General features: G+C 39.0%; 1 protein-coding gene across 17 annotated transcripts in view; it reads left to right on the top strand.

Moving 5' to 3' along the window:
- Positions 1 to 19,051, top strand: part of CELF1 (CUGBP Elav-like family member 1) — a 66,988-nt gene that overhangs the window by 9,267 nt on the left and 38,670 nt on the right. For 13 of the 17 annotated variants that reach the window (XM_086748066.1, XM_086748067.1, XM_086748063.1 and 10 more), the window contains exon 2: positions 10,767 to 10,807. The exons of 1 other annotated variant lie outside the window; for it this stretch is intronic. The gene's annotated coding sequence lies outside the window, so the exon portion shown is untranslated. Of the gene's footprint in view, positions 1 to 5,710; positions 5,798 to 10,766; positions 10,808 to 16,687; positions 16,747 to 19,051 lie in introns of those variants that run through there. 3 more of the 17 variants (XM_086748070.1, XM_086748064.1, XM_086748071.1) reach the window with 3 other exon arrangements.

Genomic DNA, 19,051 nt, shown 5'->3' with positions numbered 1-19,051 from the left:
CAAAGTGACAAAAACATTATCTAAACTGTTCCTGAGTTTGCAATACCAAGTAAAAGCAAATCTTGGTACTGTTTGATTGGACTTCTTCAATTCCTCTACTTTAAAGTATTTTCTAGTAGCATATGTAATTTTAGCTTGTAGTCTTGTAGCAGGAATATAATTAGGCAGTTTCAAAGGCCTCTTGGAAGTACGCTATTGCATGTTTAAAAAATATTGTTTGTCCGTTTTGTGAAAGATATCATGATACATCAGTAGAACACTGAAGAAATATATGTTCATCAAGTGCATTGAGTAGGTGAAAGATAAAGCCAGGCTGTAGAATGGCACTAGGGGATTTAAATCTTCCATTTTTTAAGAATCCTCCTAAAGGCAATATGTAAGAAAGTTACATTGTTCAGAGCTAAGCTAAGCTGTCAGTTGTGTTTCTTGGACGGCAGATGTTTTGAGCTACGTGTATAAGTAAATTTGTCTTGCACCTATTGCCCACTAGTGCAAAAAGGGTAACTTAGGGCTCTGCCTGTTTCCAGGAGTTCAGTGTGGCAAAATATAATGCCTTAGATATGTAAGGACAGCAAATCATATTTGCTGTACATACTTTGAGTTTAAGGGAGAATACCCAGTAATCCATTCTGGATTGACTGCATTATTGTTCTGTTTGCAGAAACTATTTCATCAAGATTGGAGACAAGTGAGAAATTAACTTGTCTGACATCCTTTGAAGGTCCTGAAATTCCACAGGAAGGTGTAATTTTTTGTTTTCTTCTTACCTTATTGCTTTTATTCTTAACAAAAAGAATTATTTTTTTTAATGTCCTAATCATGCAGTTGAAAAATAAAGTTAGGTTAAGGGTGGAAATGTGGGAAGATTACAGGAATTTGGAATTAAGTCCAGTGTTCATTTGAAGTTAGTTAAACTTATAGCTGCTGTTGAAAAGTAATTAAAGGTATTAAACTCCAGAAAGAATAAGTGAAAAGTGAAAGCTGAAAAAGATTTACTTGTGATCTTAAAAAGCTGAATCATATAATTTAATCAAGGATAGGGAGTGACATGTCTTTAAATATTGGAGGCAGTCCACTGACAAAGAATTGGGACAGTTAAGGTGATTATGTGGGAGAATATGCACACTTCTTAAAAGTATAGTGTTTTCTTAACACTAGTGGAAGCCTTATTTGTCACTTGAGGCCTTTAAAAAGGATTAATCAGTAGAGTACTAATTATGTGGAATTTGGCACCTAAATCTGATTATGTAGTTCCGTGAGTAATTTGAAAGAGCATATGCTAGTATTGCTTTGAAAGAGGCTTGTTCCATCTTTCATGTGTTTCCCCTTTCCTTTGTGCTGCCAAGAGCATGTGTGTGGTTGTGCAGTGAATTGAATTAGGGAGCACCTCTGGGTTAAAACTATTACTTTGTAGGCTTGCCAAAGCTGGTGAAGAGGGCTTTAAACTAAAGTTACCAGGGAAGAGGAGCCTCAGTCCATCCTACTACTGTCAGTATGGCACCAGTGTCAGCAACAGATGTGCAGAGCATGGAGAAGGATCACATGTCAGCAGGAGAGCACCTGAAGAGCAGCACAAAGGAATTCCAGCCACCAAATCAGCTTCATCAGGGGCCCAACTTAAATTCCTCTTTGCAAACGCATGTAGCATGGGGAATAAACAAGAGGAGTTAGAGATGTGCGTGTCTCTGCAGGGCTATGATCTTATTGGCATCTTAGATGTGTGGTGGGATGGCTCCTGTGACTGAAATGTTGAGAAGGATAGAGGCTCTTTAGGAAGAACAGGCAGGACAGACAACAAGGGGGTGTCGCCCTCTATGTCAACAACCAGCTGGAGTGCATGGAGTTCTGCGTGGGGATGGATGAGGACCCAACTGAGAGCTTATGGGTCAGGATTAAAGGGAGGGCAGGGACAGGTGACTTTATAGTGGGAGTCTGCCTTAGGCCACCTGAGCAGGTGAGACCCTGTATAGACAGATAGGAGCAGCCTCACATTCACAAACCCTAGTCCTTATGGGGGATTTCAGCCACCCCGGTATCTGTCGGAGAGACAACACAGCAGGGCGTAAGCAATCCAGGAAATTCCTGGAATTCATTGATAATAACGTTCTTCTCCAAGTGACAGAGGAGCCAACAAGGAGAGGTGCTCTGCTGGACATTGTTCTCTCCAACAAGGAGAGACTGGTGGGGAATGTTGAGCTCAAGGGCAACCTTGGCTGAAGTGACCATGAAATGGTGAAGTTCGAGATCCTTAGGACAACAAGGAGGGCACACAGCAAACTCGCTACCCTGGACATCAGGAGAGCAAACTTTGGCCTCTTCAGGGACCTGCTGTGCAGAGTACCATGGGATAAAGCCCTGGAGGGAAGAGGGGCCCAAGAAATCTGGTTAATGTTCAAGGAGCACCTTCTCCAAGCTGAGGAGCGATGCATTCCAACAAAGAGGAAGTCAGGCAGAAACGCCAGGAGGCCTGCATGGATGAACCTGGACCAACTCAAATACAAGAAGGTTGTCTACAGTGGGTGGAAGTAAGGACAGGTAGCCTGGCAGGAATACAGAGAAATTGTCTGAGCAGCCAGGGATCAGATTAGGAAAGCCATAGTCCTGATAGAATTAAATCTGGCCAGAGATGTCAAGGGCAACAAGAAAAGCTTCTATAGGAACATTGGGAATAAAAGGAAGACCATGGAAAATGTGAGCCCTCTCCAGAAGGAAACAGGAGACCTGGTTGCCCAGGATATGGAGAAGGCTGAGGTACTCAATGACTTTTTTGCCTGAGCCTTCACTGGCAAGGGCTCTAGCCACATCGACCAAGTCTCAGAAGGCAAAGGCAGGGACTGGGAGAATGAAGAACTGCCCCCTGTAGGAGAAAATCAGGTTCGAGACCATGTGAGGAACCTGAGGGTGCATAAGTCCACAGGACCTGTTGAGGTGCATCTGCGGGTCCTGAGGGAACTGGTGGATGAAATACCTAAGCCACTGTCCATCGTATTTGAGAAGTCGTGGCAGTCTGGTGAGGTTCCCACTGACTGGAAAAGGGGAAACATAACCCCATTTTTAACAAGGGGAAAAAAGGAAGACCTGGGGACCTACGGGCTGGTCAGTCTTACCTCTGTGCATGGTAAGATCATGGAGCAGGTCCTCCTGGAAACTATGCTAAGGCACATGGGAAGTAAGGAGGTGATTGGTGACAGCCAACATGACTTCACTGTGGACAAACCATACTTGACAAATTTGATGTCTTTCTGTGATGGGGTTACAGTGTTGGTGGATAAGGAAAGAGCAACTGACATCATCTGCCTGGACTTGTGCAAAGCATTTGACATTGTACTGCACAATATCCTTGTCTCTAAACTAGAGAGACATGGGTTTGATGGACGGACCACTCAGTGGATAAGGATGGTCACCCTTGAAGTGTTGCAGTCAATGACTTGATGTCCAAGTGGAGACCAGTGACAAGTGGCATTCCTCAGGACTTGGTATTGGGACCAGCCCCATTTAACATCTTTGTTAGTGACATGGACAGTGGGATAGAGTGCACCCTCAGCAAGTTTGTTGACAACACCAAGCTGTGTGGTGCGGAGGAGGGAAGGGATGCCATCCAGAGGGACCTTGACAGGTGGGCCTGTATGAACCTCATCAGTTTCAGCAAGGCCAAGTGTAAGGCCCTGCACATGGGTTGGGGCAATCCCAAGCCCAAATACAGGCTGAGCAGAGAATGAAGATGGAGCAATCCTAAGGAGAAGGGCTTGGGGTTTTAATTGATAAGAAGCTTAACCTGAGCTGGCAGCGTGCACTTGCAGCCCAGAAAGCCAACCAGATCCTGGGCTGCATCAAAAGAAAGGTGGTCAGCAGTCAAGGGAGGTGATTCTACCCCTCTACTCTGCCCTGGTGAGACCCCACCTGGAGTACTGCATCCAGCTCTGGGGCCCCCAACATAAGAAGGACGTGGACTTGTTGGAGGGAGTCCAGAGGAGGGCCCCGAAGATGGCCAAAGGGCCGGAGCACCTCTTTTATGAGGACAGGCTGAGAGAGTTGGGGCTGTTCAGCCTGGAGAAGAGGAGGCTCTGGAGAGACCTTATGGCAGCCTTCCAGTACCTAAAGGGGCCCTACAGAAAAGTTGGAGAGGGACTTTTAACAAGGGCGTGTAGTGATAGGACAAGGGGTAATGGCTTTAAACTGGAAGAGGGTAGATTTAGATTAGATAGAAAGTAGAAATTATTTATCATTTGGTTCTAGACAGGGAGGTCCTAAATGCTGTCATAACATATTTCTTTATGAATGTGGTATTTGATACATGCTGTGTTTGCTGCTGCTGTACAGAGAAGCCTGCTGGTTTTTTGGGAAGAAATTGGTAAACTTTCCTGATCTGAGGACAGAGAGAAGATAATGTGCCACACAGACTGTTACATATGAGGTTTTGATTCAGGAAGAGTAAGGTACCTCCAGAATCTAGATATGAGAGGTATAGAAATCCTGAGAGTCCAGCAAGACACATAAGAAGATTTTATGTCTATTTTGAGTCCTCATGCAACCAAAACTGTATTTGTAGCACTTGTTTTTGTCACAAAGTTTCTGGAGTCTCCTCCTGCTAGCAGTGGAAACCAGCTGATGTCATACTGTGCCTTCCAGGAAATTGAATGGAAAGAATTGATGGAGAAGTGTGCGAGTGAAGAACATCTGAAAATAACATGCATAAACTGCCAGCAAGTACTGAGTCTCTCTAGTTCTTGGCAAAGTGTGTTGACATTCTTGATCCTTCCCACTCCCTTCTCCCCTCACCCAGCTAGAGTCTGAGATTTAGACTGGTGACGGATCCAGCCTTGTACAGCCAGGAAGGGTTTCTGAGGCCTTGGGAAGAGAGAGGAGCAAGCAAAGCTGCACTGGCACAAGAATCAGTGAGCAGCGGGTGTTTCAGGGTCACAAAGTGGACTGTGAAGATAGTCTGTGGAGTAAAAGGCTGCTGATCGGTCAGAAAGACATTCTATTAGTTGTCTTTAGGTCTTCATAACTAAGAATGAAAGTTAGGTTTCTTCAGACAGAGAAAAGTTCAGCCTAAGTGTGGCATTTGTGACTGCTATTCAGACAAAAAGGATGCTTCAAAGTGCTGCATATGTTTATGAATTGACGTGTTTTCAGTAAGTACTAGGGTGTAAATTAATGCAGAGTTTTCTATTATTTAGAGTGGTTTGTGTGCTTCAGATATTATATAAAGATATTGAAGAGAAGGGCAAATACTGCAAAAAAGAAACTGAAGTGTATATACAAATGATGCTGCAAATTATAACAAATGAGAAACCTTTAGAGAGCTTGAGTAAAAGCTTAGGAAGAACTGCTTTGCAGTGAAATGGTTAGATTTTATTTCATTTGGGTTTTTGAACAAAAGTCAGGACATTCCTAAGGTAATGTTCCCACAGCAATGCCAGTGTTTGCCTCTGATGAAGAAAAAGAAATAGTACAAAATATTTTTTTAATGCTTCAGCTCTACATACCCAATATTACATCTCTTGAAGTGTTAATGAAAATTACTTGCTGTTGAAAGTGATTTGAATCAATATTAATTCCTTAAAATACAGTATTGACTCCAGTTCTTTGCAGATATAAATGAGTGTAATTTGAGACTTGCATCCATTTACTTCTGCAAAGGATTTAACTGTGTGCATATTACAAAAAAAAAAAAATTGAGCATATTTTTACTCTTTGGTTTGCAGGTGTGTGGCAATGACAGATTCTGCATGGTAGAGTTCATGGCAAATATTTGTCTAATATAAAACAAGCAAGAGACACATACAAGCTTAAGGTAAATCAGTCTTTCTTAGTTGTGCTTCTTTGAAATGAAATATAAATGTTTATACTTAAACATTTTGCAAATACAGAGTTTCAAGCCTACTGGGAATTTTGTATCAAACTTCATATCCAGTTCGATTCTGATCTTTCAAGATCAGGACACCTCAAAATTATTTTCCCTCTGAAGCTGGTGGTAGATGCTGGAAATGGTCATATGCACTGTGTCCTCTCGTAGTATTTTAGGTGTAATTGTACAGAATAGTGATTGCATTTGACTCTCTTTGTGGGGAGACTTGCAATATGTCTTCTCTGTTCGGTCTTGAATCAGTTCTGTTTTGTGCAATCAAAAGAAAGAAGTGTGTGAGTACCTTGATATCATTATAAAATATTTATTTAAATGCAGAGGTATGCAAACTGTGTCTTTCTAAACACTGCACAGGGATGACTTTTCCCTTTGAGATTTTTTTATCTTGCCTTTGATGACAGGTAAGTGAAAGTGTTAGTACTTGACTCTTGTGACTGAGATGGATGAGGTTGTTAAAGTCCAGCTAGTGTTCTTGATTCTAGATGCAGAGTTAGTGATTGAACTAAGAATACTGTTTCTGTTCACTACACCTCAGTCTTTTACCCAAAAGAAGACAAAACTGTGTGCTACATTTGATAGGTCTTCCTGTGGTGTGTACAGTATCTGTAAAGCAAAACATTTATGTGTGCTTTCTGAATATTTTGGATTTTCATTCAAAAAGTAAATAAAATGTTGTGTTGGTGTGTACCTTCTGTATGTGCAGCTCTTCAGGTATTTTGAGAATCCTGTCATACTGTAATATGGAAGGATATAGCAAGCTTAAATCTTTTGTTGGTGAAATTCTTTGGGTTTTTTATTAACAGACAAATATAGTTTTGTGGAAACTTTTTTTTTTAATTAAGTTATTCACTAGGTTTTCAGCTGAGGTGCGGCTGTAACAATGTGGTGATACTCTCTGATGTCTGTTGAATACATTCTGTGGCTAGTTCTCAAAATACCTTTTCACAAAGAAAAGAAATAAGATTATAAAACTGTACAAATGGAAATTCTTAGGACCAAGTGACTTGTCCAGTGCTATTCAGTACCTTAGTAATAGAACTCATGTCTTCTAAGTCCCAGTCTCATGTTTTCAGCAGTAGACCATAGGATTGTTTTGGCTTCTCAAAGTGTGTCTCCTGACACTTTCATTATGGGTTGTAAGACTAATGATCAGTCTTGGAAATGTTTAAACTGTGATTCCTGACTGGGCTTGGAACAGACATTGCAGATATGGTCTCCATCCCAAATGTAAAGTATTTTATAATGTTCTTGTTACAGTGACTGGAAGCATGGCTTTAAAAATGTGGTTCTCCCTCTGTTTCTTTTTTTGTCTTAATCTGCAGTAGTCTCAAAATATGCACCCCTTCTATTCTTCATTCTGTTCTTCCCATTGTATCTTAAGTTGAATAAACTTGCATTCTGATAGTCGAACATACTGTTGGTAGTTTAATTGGTCTACTTACTAACTGTACAGATTGTCTGCTAACCTGTGTGCATATTAGTACTTGTACTGGCAACACTGAGGAAAACAGTATTTGACAGCTCTGTGAAAATAAAGTGAGCAGGCGTAGTGACTGGGAGCTGTTGCCTTGCATTGAGTAAGTAGTGTCTGGTGCTGAGAGGCTTGGTGTAGAGATTGCAGTAGAGGAAGGGTATTTCTGAGATAAGAAGATATGACTGCTTCCTTGGTAAGGTTTTGGGACTGTAGAAGTTTCCTGTCACTGTCTCTGTTGTCTTTCTGTCTCATGAGTAACATTTACTTGTAGCTAACACACTTTCTGGGGGTTGTGACATGAGCTGTACAGTAATTGAAGCTTCATCTGATTTGTCTAGGCCTCTCAATTTGTGATCTGACTTACCTAGTGTACTTGCTCCCTCACTCTGATGCATTGTCATCTCCCTCCTGCACTTCCTCCAAAGAAATTGTTATTTTTATATTTCCAAGTTTTTATTATTGGCTGTATTGGTACTTAAAAGTGTGTAAATCCACAGTGAGACCAGACTGAGTGTTGATTTATATGAAAGATGGTTGACGCCAGGATATATCTGAGGTTGAGCTATGTGGTCTGTTTTATCTGTTAGACTCTTTTAATCGTCAGTAGTAATCTTGACATCCCACAAACATTAAATCCTAGAAAGTATAATGAGAAATTAGAACTAATTGCTTAGATATGTGCTGACTGTGACAGTAATTTTATTGATCGTAATCCATTAAATGATCCAGTGTTCTCTTACAGATGCTCCTGGGTGCTGGTGAGACTGAAATTTTGTCACTAAGTATCAAAGCAGTATCACTAGAGTTATTAAGCTCATATCCGTTGTCTAGTACTTAGTGGCTAGAGCCACTTGTTTTTGTTACCAACTGCAGTTCTATTTATATTATATTGCATACCAGAAGTTACAATGGTTTGTTCATCAGCGAGAGTGTATTTTGTCACTCTTAGATTTGGCAGGCCTAAATGTTAAATCTTGTACAGCCAGGAAGGGTTTGAACTTTCATTTTTCTACATGGGATTGTCAGATGGGGTCATAGTTCCTCCTAGCTTTGTACAGAAGAAGTTGGAAGTGACATCTGTACTCAAATGGAGGCAACTTCAGGAAAAATCTTCTTTGCAAAAGCTGTGATGAGATGTTCCAGTTTACACCTATTAATTGTTTTGCTGTCCCCACAAAGAACCTACACTCATACAACTGAAAACCGTTCACTATCAGTGTCTAATACTGGACTGATGTGAACCTACAGTTTCCGCAGGAGCTTACTGCCATGTCAGTTACAGAAGTTGCTATGCTACACACATTGCTAGCAGCATGCCAGCTCTATATACCTTGATCTGAGGTATCCAAGTCCTGATTTCTTCTGAGAAGAAATACAGTTGTTAGATTCTTTGGTGTTTGCACCAGGTTTGTCTGACATATAAACTTGGATAAAGTATTTGGTGTATTTGTTCTGCATGCAATTAAATGAACAATACTAAAACCATTTTGTTTTGAGAAACATTTATGATTTAAGAGTGTTCTCCCAGGCTTTCTACAGGTTGTTGTCAAATCTGATGTTTGTTTTTTAAAGTTTTTTATTGTCTTGGATTTTGCCTTTGATTCAGTGAGGTGTATATCTTTTTCCCAAAGGTATCCAAGATTTATGGGTTCCTCTGTCTATGTGAGGTGTACTTTTGGTTTCTTTGAAGACTGTTAAATAGTTACATGTGTGAAGGGAAGATTTTTTTTGTAACATTAAAAAGTTGTTTGCTAGTATGTTCTTAAGCATTTACAAGATCACTTAACTGTGTATTTCGTTTTTTTTTTTTCTGAAAGCTGATTGTCACAGAAATGTAACGTAGCATTTATGACAGCTTCTCTAGGGCTTAAATATCTGGCAAAGATTGGGTTTAAAAGGAGGAAAACAAAAAAAATTGTGTTACATTATGTTTTGAAGCCTGGTCTGTTAGCAGGAATCTGACACCATTTTTTGGCCATAAACTAATATTCTTTAATTAAACTTCGAAAAATCTAAGGGTGAGGGTGAAAGAGGTGTCCTCAGGTAACATTTGCCTGAATCACTAGTATGAGCTTCATAATCCAGAATGTTTTTGTGAAACAGAACAAAAATAAGTATGTAAAGTGTTCACTGACCAATAGTCAGTTTGCAGTAATATTCTAAAAAAAAGATTAATTCATGATTTTGAAAATACACATTTCAGATAACTGAGTTCTGTTTCTCAGGATTCATGGATTGGTTTTTATTGTTCTTAACTAGTATTATATGAAAATTATTTTTTGTTGTTCACTTTATGATTCTGTGTTCATTTAGAGAGTGTAATATTTTATTGAATCAATTGAACAAATTAGGAAGAAATTAGAATGATTGAAAATTGCTACAAAATAGGGGTTAAAAAAAATTCTCAAGAGGTCTTCCTCTGGAAAAGAGGGCATAAGTACATGTGACAAATACCCAAGTATGTTATAAGACAAGTTAGAAAAGGATATGGATCACTTATTCACACTCCTCAAATAATATAGAACAAATGTTATGAAGGGGCCTGCAAAGCAGTGAAAATGTGAGAGCTCAGATAGCCTTGTCTAATTCTTCTTGCAGATGGATGCAGTTTTTGGTTTGGTACCTATAGATAAGTTAAACAGGTTTAGACTTTCTGTAAAATACTGCTAGACTACTAGGAGTGTTGTTCTGCAATATAACCTCAGAGGAAGCAGAGAAGAAATTCTTAAAAAAAAAAAAAAAATCCCAAGTTTGTATTTAAATATATGTTAGCTTGTGTTGTGGGTCAGTTACTGAATCTGGAAAAAGAGAGAACTCTGAATCACAGAGCAGCGTCATCTGCTTATGAGATGCTAGTACAGAGAGTCTGTAAGGTTCCTGGTTGATGAGTTGCTTTAAGATGTAGAGACGTTTTTTCCTTGTATTCGTGTTTCTTTGTGTTCCCTTATACAGGACTTTTCAATACAATTCCATCTATGCTCTCTTACTTTAGAGTTACTATCTGCAGGTTTGTTGTCATCTGTTAGTGCTTCTGCTGTCAAAATAATTTAATATAGGAGTTTAGGATTGTGAGTACTGCTGTTGGTAACTCTGGTTCTGTCATGAGAGCCAAAAAGCCAGACAGGTAGTATAAGTCCACTGAATGTTACTAGGAAGCTACAAGACTTCTGTTTTCAGCCATGTTGTGTTTGCAGTCCTTTCTTTTGCACCCTTTTATTTATTCTCTGTATTTTTGAAATGTGCAACTTCATTTTTGGGTGTAATGAGCGTTGTTACCACCTCATGATGACTTCTGTTATTAGAAATATGCTTTACTTTAGCAGTCCTCAGTGTTTTTCAAGATAGAGTTCATGTTGTAATGATTGTTATTATCTGATTTTGACTCTAGAGTACTCAATGTCTGGTTTTTTCCTTATCTTTTAGAGTGAAGACTGGAACAGCTAGAGGGAGGTGCGTAGCTGCAGGTATGAACCAACTACAGTTTGTGTCCCTCAGTTGCATGTTGGAGCTTCCTTTCAAAGGTTTAGAGAGAAATTGTTTTTACTTTCAGTCACAAAAGCGGACGTTTTCCACTGTAGTGGGCGGTACTCTCTGAACCTTAAACGCTTCAAAGTTTCCTGCCTTTGTACTACTAAAGGGGGTTGGTAGTGTTAACAACTTAGAACTCCAAGTACCAAGTCAGTAGTCTTCTTTAGCTCCACCTGTAATTTAGTAATTTTAGAAACGTAACTAACTACACAGTAGTTATGCATATCTTCATAGTAATTTATTGACCAGAACAAATCTAAAGTACTCTGCAGTACATGTTGTCGTAGTTCAGCCCCAACGGGGACCAGACTACGCAGTCTCTCTCTCACTCCCCCCACTCTCCGAGAGAATAGGAGGAGATTTGACAAACAAAAGAAAACCAGGAAAAAAAAAACCAAACACGCGGGTTGAGATTGAACAAAAAGTAAATTTAACAGTAATGACAGAAGAAAACAAGAGAGTGATGGAACACAAATACAGTATAATAGCTCACAACAGATCTCCACATCCAGTCTCTTCCAACTAGCAGGGCCTCCCTTCAGCACCCTCCTCACTTATATACTGAGCATGATGTCAGATGGGATGGAATAGCCCTTTGGCTAATTTGGGTAAATTAACCCCAGCTGTTAGCTAATTAGTTAACTATCCCAGCCATAGGGGCTACCAGCTTCAGTTCTCCACCCAGCTCAGGTAAATATTAACTCTATCCTGGCCAGAACCAGGACAACATGAAACCCCAAAGGTGGGTATTAGTGGAACAACTAACTCCCTGTGGGCTGAGACAAATTTGATTGTGTGCAGCAGAATGGGAACCTAAGTCTAGTGTGAAAATGCTTGTAGCCAAATGCGAAGATCTTCTGGTGCAGTTTCTTAATGCCTGAAGTCCAGTAAGGGTGTAGTTTCCTGAGACAATGGAGACAATTCACTCTTCCTCTCTTATTCAGTTTTCAACGAAGTAGTCCTGTGTCCTTTGGTAATCCTTCGTTCTTGTGGTAGTTGGACTTTGTGGTAGACAGAATTAACTAATTCTCATTTGTACTATTAGTAGAAGCAATTTGATATTCAAGGACTCCTCAAAATGGCTTGCACAGCTGTTCTGATGGCTGCAAAGAACAACAGAACTTCAGACTTGATGCTGTGTTTAGTCCAAAAGGTGTCTTGAAAATTAACAGGGGAAGAAGAGAAAGCGTGTGTCATACTTCAGAAAGATTTTTACAGGTCTGACTGCTATTCTAAGACATTTCAATGAGGAGGAATTTTAAAATAATTTAATAATATGAAGTTGGTTTCTTTGAGTTAAGATTACATGTTACATTTCTTAAGTAAAAAAAACAAACCAAACTCTGACCAGTTCTTACTTTAAGGTTTTAGTTGACACATGCACAAAGTATATTGCTTGCAATAAAGCTTAGTTAAAGGCTAAGCTTTTGATTCACTGTAGTTCTTGTGTCGGGTAATACAAAGATTGTTGTACGTGGTATTGTCCTGGAATTGTATAGCTGGTTCTGTAGTTTCCCCTGGGTCCAGTATGCAACCACACAGCAATTCTCTGTGTAATGTGGTTGCTTTGCCCATTGTAGTCCTTTGTGGCATGTTTGGCTTGAGGACAAGCAGACTGTTCAGAGATTTCCAGCTCCTTAGCAGAATAACTTCTGGCTCTGTTTTAGTGGCAGAAAACTAACCTAAAATGTGTAGCTGATTCTTTAAAAATGTCTCTAGCAAATATTCCAGAGATGACAAAATGTTTGTTTCAATCAATAAACAAAAAGAGAGGAGAGGAAACCCTCCCCCGCCCCCAAACCTTGCTACTGCCTTAAATGTTCCATCTTGTCTCCTTTTAGTAGTTCTCTGTGCTTTTGCAGGATAGAAATGCATGTCCTCACTTCTTACACTTGTTTCCTGCCTTGTCTCCTGTTCTGTGTCATACTGCTGCCTTTATTTCCTCTTACTATTGTTGTGACCAAGCCGCTCTTCCTACTTTCTCAATATTTTTTTTTTTCTGTCTACAGAGCCAAAGCATCTATAGGTCTTTCAGATCTCTCTTAGGTACTTAGGATTTCCATTGTTTGTCTCTTGCAAAATATAAGCATTGTTGTGTTCTAGCACTGTGGTGATAAAAACTCAAAATGCTTCCCAAACTATGTCTGCTGGAATGTTGGCAGATGTTTAAAAAAATAACACTTTTTAACTGATTTTTTTTTTTTCTTTGCATGCATTCCTGTAGAGCTTAAGAAGTACCAAAATACTCATTTCCCATCTAGTTACAAAAAAGAAAAACACCCACAACCAACAGATAAGAATAAAAGGATTAAATCTTTTAAAGCTTTTGGTGGTGGTGGTTTTAACATTTATATGTTTTCACAGAATGAGGGCAAGAAACCTGTACGCTTCTGCTTTAAAAGCAATTGCCCTGGGATTAATACATCAATGCTTCTTCCTCATATCAATTATTAATTGTAAAATGTTTTGCAAAGAGGGATAAACATGTGTTGATTACTCCATGTCTATGATTTGCCAAAATCAATTATTCTAGGGAGCCTGCATTAAGGCTTGTTATCTGTTCTACAAGTATGGATGCTCTAATAGGTTGTGGTGCATTAATTGCTCCAAATTCATGATTTGGTCTTTTGATGACTTATTCATCTGCTGATTTCCTTTATGTCTAGGAACACTCATACAGTGTCTTCTCAGTCAGGCCTTTGCTATCTTCTTTGCATCACAGTAAGTTTTACAGTGTTGTGGGGTTTTTTGGTTGGTGGGTTTTTTTTGGTTTTTTTTTTGTTTTTTTTTTTAAGTCACTACTACTACCAAGAGATAGCCGGTAATGTGGATTTTTGTCTCCCTCTCTATTCCCTTAGTCTGAAAAAATGGTGAAATATGCAAGATAAAGAAACAAAATTTAGCTTGTTTTTGCTGTTACATTAAGGTCAAAGATGTTTCTATCAGAGCATTAATAGTTTCTTGGACTTTACCGTTTGTACTTCCAGCAAAATGATGACTTAAAGTCACTGGCCTGTCTAAAGACCTAGTGTTCTAGACTGCTTTGCTGGTGCCCTTTGAAGTGCCTTTACGCTAATGTGTGCAGCATGGGGAACAAACAGGAGGAACTAGGTGTCTTTGTGCAGTCTGTGCTCTAATCTAGAAGTGTTTTGATTAGTAGAAATAATAGGTAGCTGTTACAGAGAGCTCAGTTGGATTTTTATTGGCCTGTTTTTGAAAGAGACCATGCACAAACCTTATATTGTCATTCCTTCCTGAAGACTTTCGAATCCACTGTTCATATTCAAATAATATGCCAGAACAGTAAATGTGTTAAGGAATTACATTCCTAGCCTAAATGAGGGGGAGGTCCAAACAGAACATTCAGCTCTTGCCTTTTGCCCATTGGTGTGCAAGTAGCTCTGAACTAGTCTGACTATTGGCAATGGTCTGCACAGCTAAACAGGTAAAAAACATTGAAGGATTGTTATCTCAGTTGCCACAGAGAAGCATCAGCTTTTGTGGTTTTAATCCAAACAATGTCTTCCGTGTCTATTTTCACGTAAAGATTTTGCACTGTATGTGTTGATTTAGAAAGGTAAAAAGTTGTGACTAAGGAACTTGAGAACTACCACACTGGAGACAAGTCTAGTTTGTGGTTTCCTTCTGATAATGCCTAGTACTGTGTGCATTAGACAAATGGGTCTAAAATCTTAATAATTATTGATTAGTCTGTGTTTAAAGGTAAGGTTACTTAGTTATTCCTTCCTAATGCTAGCTATATGTATTTTGACACATATAGCCTATAGATTATCTGTTTAAAAAAAAAAACAAAACAAAACTGTTGGGATTTATATATATATGCAGTAAATAGAAGTGGAAAAATATATCCCTGCAAGCATCCAGTTGTGCTCAAACCCTATGAGGCTTTGACAGGATTACAAAAGTCACCACCACTAAATATTTATATTAACTATGAATTTAGTAAGAAGTATTCCCTCTTACCAGTTTCAAATTTGCATTTGCCAGTGTCCTGCTTTAGTCATATGAACACAGGAAACTACAACTGCTTTGTGAATTGTGTGGCAGTAGATCCTGTTTCAAGTGAATGTTGCATAGCAGTAAGAAGGCAGGAAGAACAGAAGTAGAACTTTCAAAAGAAGCATATGTATTTGAGGAAGCCCATAGACAATTTAAGAGAAAATGTACATGTATGTGTTTCTTGTCTATCTTTTTATAAGCTCCACTGTTTAGAATTCATTAGAATAACAAACTTGATTGCTTCAGTGCAAATTTTTTTCTCCTTTTCCAGAAAAATAACCTGATTCCCTCATTTTAGAAAATAAATTTTGTATAGCTTATTTTGAATAATTTGTCTTCACTATCAAAGAAAAGCATAAGTTTAGCTCTCATTTTATTTTTCCCTTTCTAAGAGTGCTTAGGCAGAGAAAACATCATCCTGTAAGCCAGAGGGATACACGGCTTGCTGCTTCATCTGCTGGCAGAGAGCTGGAAGTCCTGGGGATTCTTGGTCAGACAAAATTTGAGAATTCATTCCTTTTGAGCTTTCACAGAATTTATTGGAGTAGAAGCTACAGGTGAGCAGGACTTTGTTCACAAGCCAGAGAAGTGGGTCAAGAATGTATTGATTTACTGCAGATATTTTTTTTTTCCAGACATATTCTGAAGAAGAGGGGGAAGCAAGCTGTTTTTTAGAGTAAAATTTACTTACTGGATTTGTGAAAATCCATCTAGGTCTGGAGAGTATGGAGGAATTAAATGCTCTCAGATAAATGCATAAGAGAGGGTACTGTGAAATTTCACTATTTCTGAAATAAAAGTAGTTGTCATCCCCTCCTATCCCTTTTTCTCCACCTGGGAGCTTCTACAAAAATTTCATAAATATAAAATTTTTTTTTTTGTTAATTTAATCTGAACTGTAGGCAGCCCAAATGCTGTCATGCATCATGTATTTTGATGGTAAGTTCAACGTTCTGAATGTGTCAGATTTGTGTACCCACAGTGCATAACTGTCACAGAGATTGGCAGAGGAAGAAACTGCAGTTTTGGCAACTAGGTAAGGAGCTTTTTGTACCCAGTGAGGCATGGGGAGGCAGTTTGGATTTCAACATAGAAAAAATTCGGACCACATGCTTACATGATCAACAATGAAACAACAAAATATTGACAAGTAGTTACTGTATTTTGATGCATGTAACCTAGGGGTTATCTGTTAAAAAACAAAACTGCAATTCAGCAACACTGCAGGGATCTGGATATGCACGGATAATACAAGGGGAAGTTTATTCTAGGACCTGTCTCCTTCAAAGCTTCACAGCGTCTGATTTCCCCATAGCCTGCATCCTTTCCCATAGTTTGCTTTCACCATCCCAGTAGTCCATCAGGTTCAGATTTGTATATGTGTGAGGTTCACAGTGTATAAAATAAAAGATGGTGCTTATCTTTAGCTTTCAGAGTTAATTGCTCATTGAAATGAACAAGGCTTTCTTAGGAAAGAAAACACGACACAGGCTTTTTTGTTTGTGGGGTGATTTTTTTTTTTTTTTTTTTTTTTAGGTTTTGTGCCCCAGGATGTGATGTAATTCTGTAAACTTAAAAGTTTTGCTTTTATTTTTATACTTTGAAATCTCTGAGGAGCATATATAGTGATATACTCTGCAGCATAATCTTCAGAATTGTAAAAAAAGTGAGATTTAATCTGTAGTATGTAGAAGTTTTTAATGTTCGTATTGTCACATTAGCACCACATTTATATGTGTAGCTGCAGTCCACAGAGCTTGGCATTTCAGACATTGTTTCTATTATCCTTTCAATAGAAACAGTCAAAGAATGGATCTGGAAGCCAGCAGGAATTTGACATCTGAGCAAAAAATAAGTATGTTTAGCTCTCTTCTTTCTTTCTTTGTGAGCAATGGCTAGGATAACTTTTGTTTTTTATAATTCCAGAGGAACACTACTTCCTTATATAATTCTTCTTATTTCTATGTAGTAGCAAAATACCATCTTTTTCCACTTTTGGGTATTTTCACAAGTGAAGTCTGTAAGTCTCTTCATTTCACTAGCTTGATGCCTTCAACTTAATAGTGTCAAAACAAACCTCTTCGTACGCCAGTGCTTTGTCACTGAAGTTACCATAATTACTGCAGAGGTATGGTACCCTGAGGGGCTGACTCTTGGCTAACATATATTCAGATATTTATTCACAGTTCTAGTATGGAATCTTCCTTTCCTCCAAATTGTACATAACAGCATGTGAAACATTTTTGACACTATTCATTAAATGAAATGAGCACATCACAGGAGAAATTACAGAGCAAGTATAACAAGAATTAATACGTAGCAGGATAGTTACACAAAACTAATATTTTGATTATCAAAGCCAGTAGACTGAATTTGACATGGTGTAGAACAGTATGACAGTGCCTGTAACTTGTTGCAGTTTTGTCTTAATGGAACAAGAAGATATTACTTCAGTTTTGAGGAGCAGAGAAATGAGGGAAAGGGTGAGTGTAGAATCAAATCATAATGACTTAGTGATTTTCCTCAGTAAACTAATCATTCTCGATAACCTTTTTAAAAGCCATTTTCTAGAGTATCTGTTGCTGGCATCATCTTTCATTGAACATACAGTGAGCATGCCTGCCTGCTAGGGTATTTTACTGGCTGCTTAAAAAAGCTAAAGATGACTGGAAGACCAGAAGGAATGAATGTTACAGGCATTGACAGACAAGGAAGAAGTGATCGCAGCTGCCCCAGCATGCATTTCTGGGCACTCTTAAGAGTTTATTTTGTGGTTGTATCAACCATAGATGTAAGGCTTATCTGAGTTCATGTTGGACTTGAATTAGTGATTCCACCCTCATGAACTGTTCAAATGCACCCAGCTGCCTCTGCAGCACTCATTCTCTGCAATGAAATATTTCTATATCTCCCAATGCAGCTAGGAATATCCATATTATCTCCCGATTAGTTTGAGTATTGGAGATTTAACAAGAGATCTATATTGTGTGTATAAATACACCTCACAGTTCCTTGATCAACATCTTATTCCTGTTCTAATGATGAAGCAGCTGAGGTGTTCTGATCAGTGTTTTTGAAGACTGTAAAACAGTTTTCAACAGATTACTGTGGTTTTCTCTTTCTTTATCATCTGTAGGCTCTGTGTATCTCTGGATTTATAGATGCATGATGGGCAAAGTGATGTTTCCAGAACAGTATATGTTGTGCTCCTATAAAAGGACTAGGTTTTGCTGTTCTGTGGTAGGTAAGGAATTTTTGAGTAATCAAATCTTCTTAGCTTTGATATTTTGGGCAGATTCAGAGAAGCATTTTAGTTGGCGTTTTTCTCCCTAGAAGTTAGAATCATGTCAAAAATAGCGCACAAGGTGAAGAGAGTGAGATTAGTCATTAGAAGTGTTTATGGTGAAGGAACCCCTTGACTTCACACCTTAATATTGGTGATATGGGAAATGTCAGTCTGAACCTCAAGGCCTTGGACTGCCATTTTGGGAGGCAAGTAGTTAGTTGGGGGTGGAAAGACTGGAGTTTGTATTCTTTCTGCTCTGTTACCCATTGCTATCTTCATGGATCTGACACTCTGTTTATCTGACAGTGCACTCAGTACTGCTTCGCCAGGGAAAATTGCACAAAACAAGCCCAGTGCATCAGCATTTTCATTGTGTATTAAGCTGAGCCTCCCTTCACATGGTCACATCCCCTTTTTAATCTGGGATTCCATGTCCCTTTCCCAGTCCAGCCTGTTTCTGTGGTGTCTATTGCTGGTCTCCGAGCTTCTGTTTCTGTGGTTTGGGTGGTTTTTGTGTGACTGAGTGTTAAGACCTGCAGGACTTTTGGAAGTGGCGTTGTTTGGGGGTTAGGCAATACACTGATTTAGTGTTAGTAGTTTGTCACAGACTGAGGTGATGGCTGCGTTCAAGTTGGATTTCCTCCCAGAGATGATGGTGGACCATTGCTCCTTGAATGCTAGCCCTGTGTAAGTATTTTGTCTCCATGTCTAAGTTTATATCTAAAGTGATAGTTGGAATTGCTGGCTCTGAAGCCTCTTCTGTCTGGTGAACTCCCCTTGAAGGGGGGAAAAAGAGAGACAGGAGAAGAAGAATCCTAGTGGGCGTTGACAATTGATGTTGGATTCTGGATAGGGGGAAAGGTGGTCAGATAGT

The sequence above is a fragment of the Chlamydotis macqueenii genome, chromosome 5, assembly GCF_036417535.1.
Source record: "Chlamydotis macqueenii isolate bChlMac1 chromosome 5, bChlMac1.mat, whole genome shotgun sequence".
Classification (NCBI taxonomy): domain Eukaryota; kingdom Metazoa; phylum Chordata; class Aves; order Otidiformes; family Otididae; genus Chlamydotis; species Chlamydotis macqueenii.
Note: the sequence above shows the minus strand (reverse complement) of the source record. Positions and strands in the feature narration are given on the sequence as shown.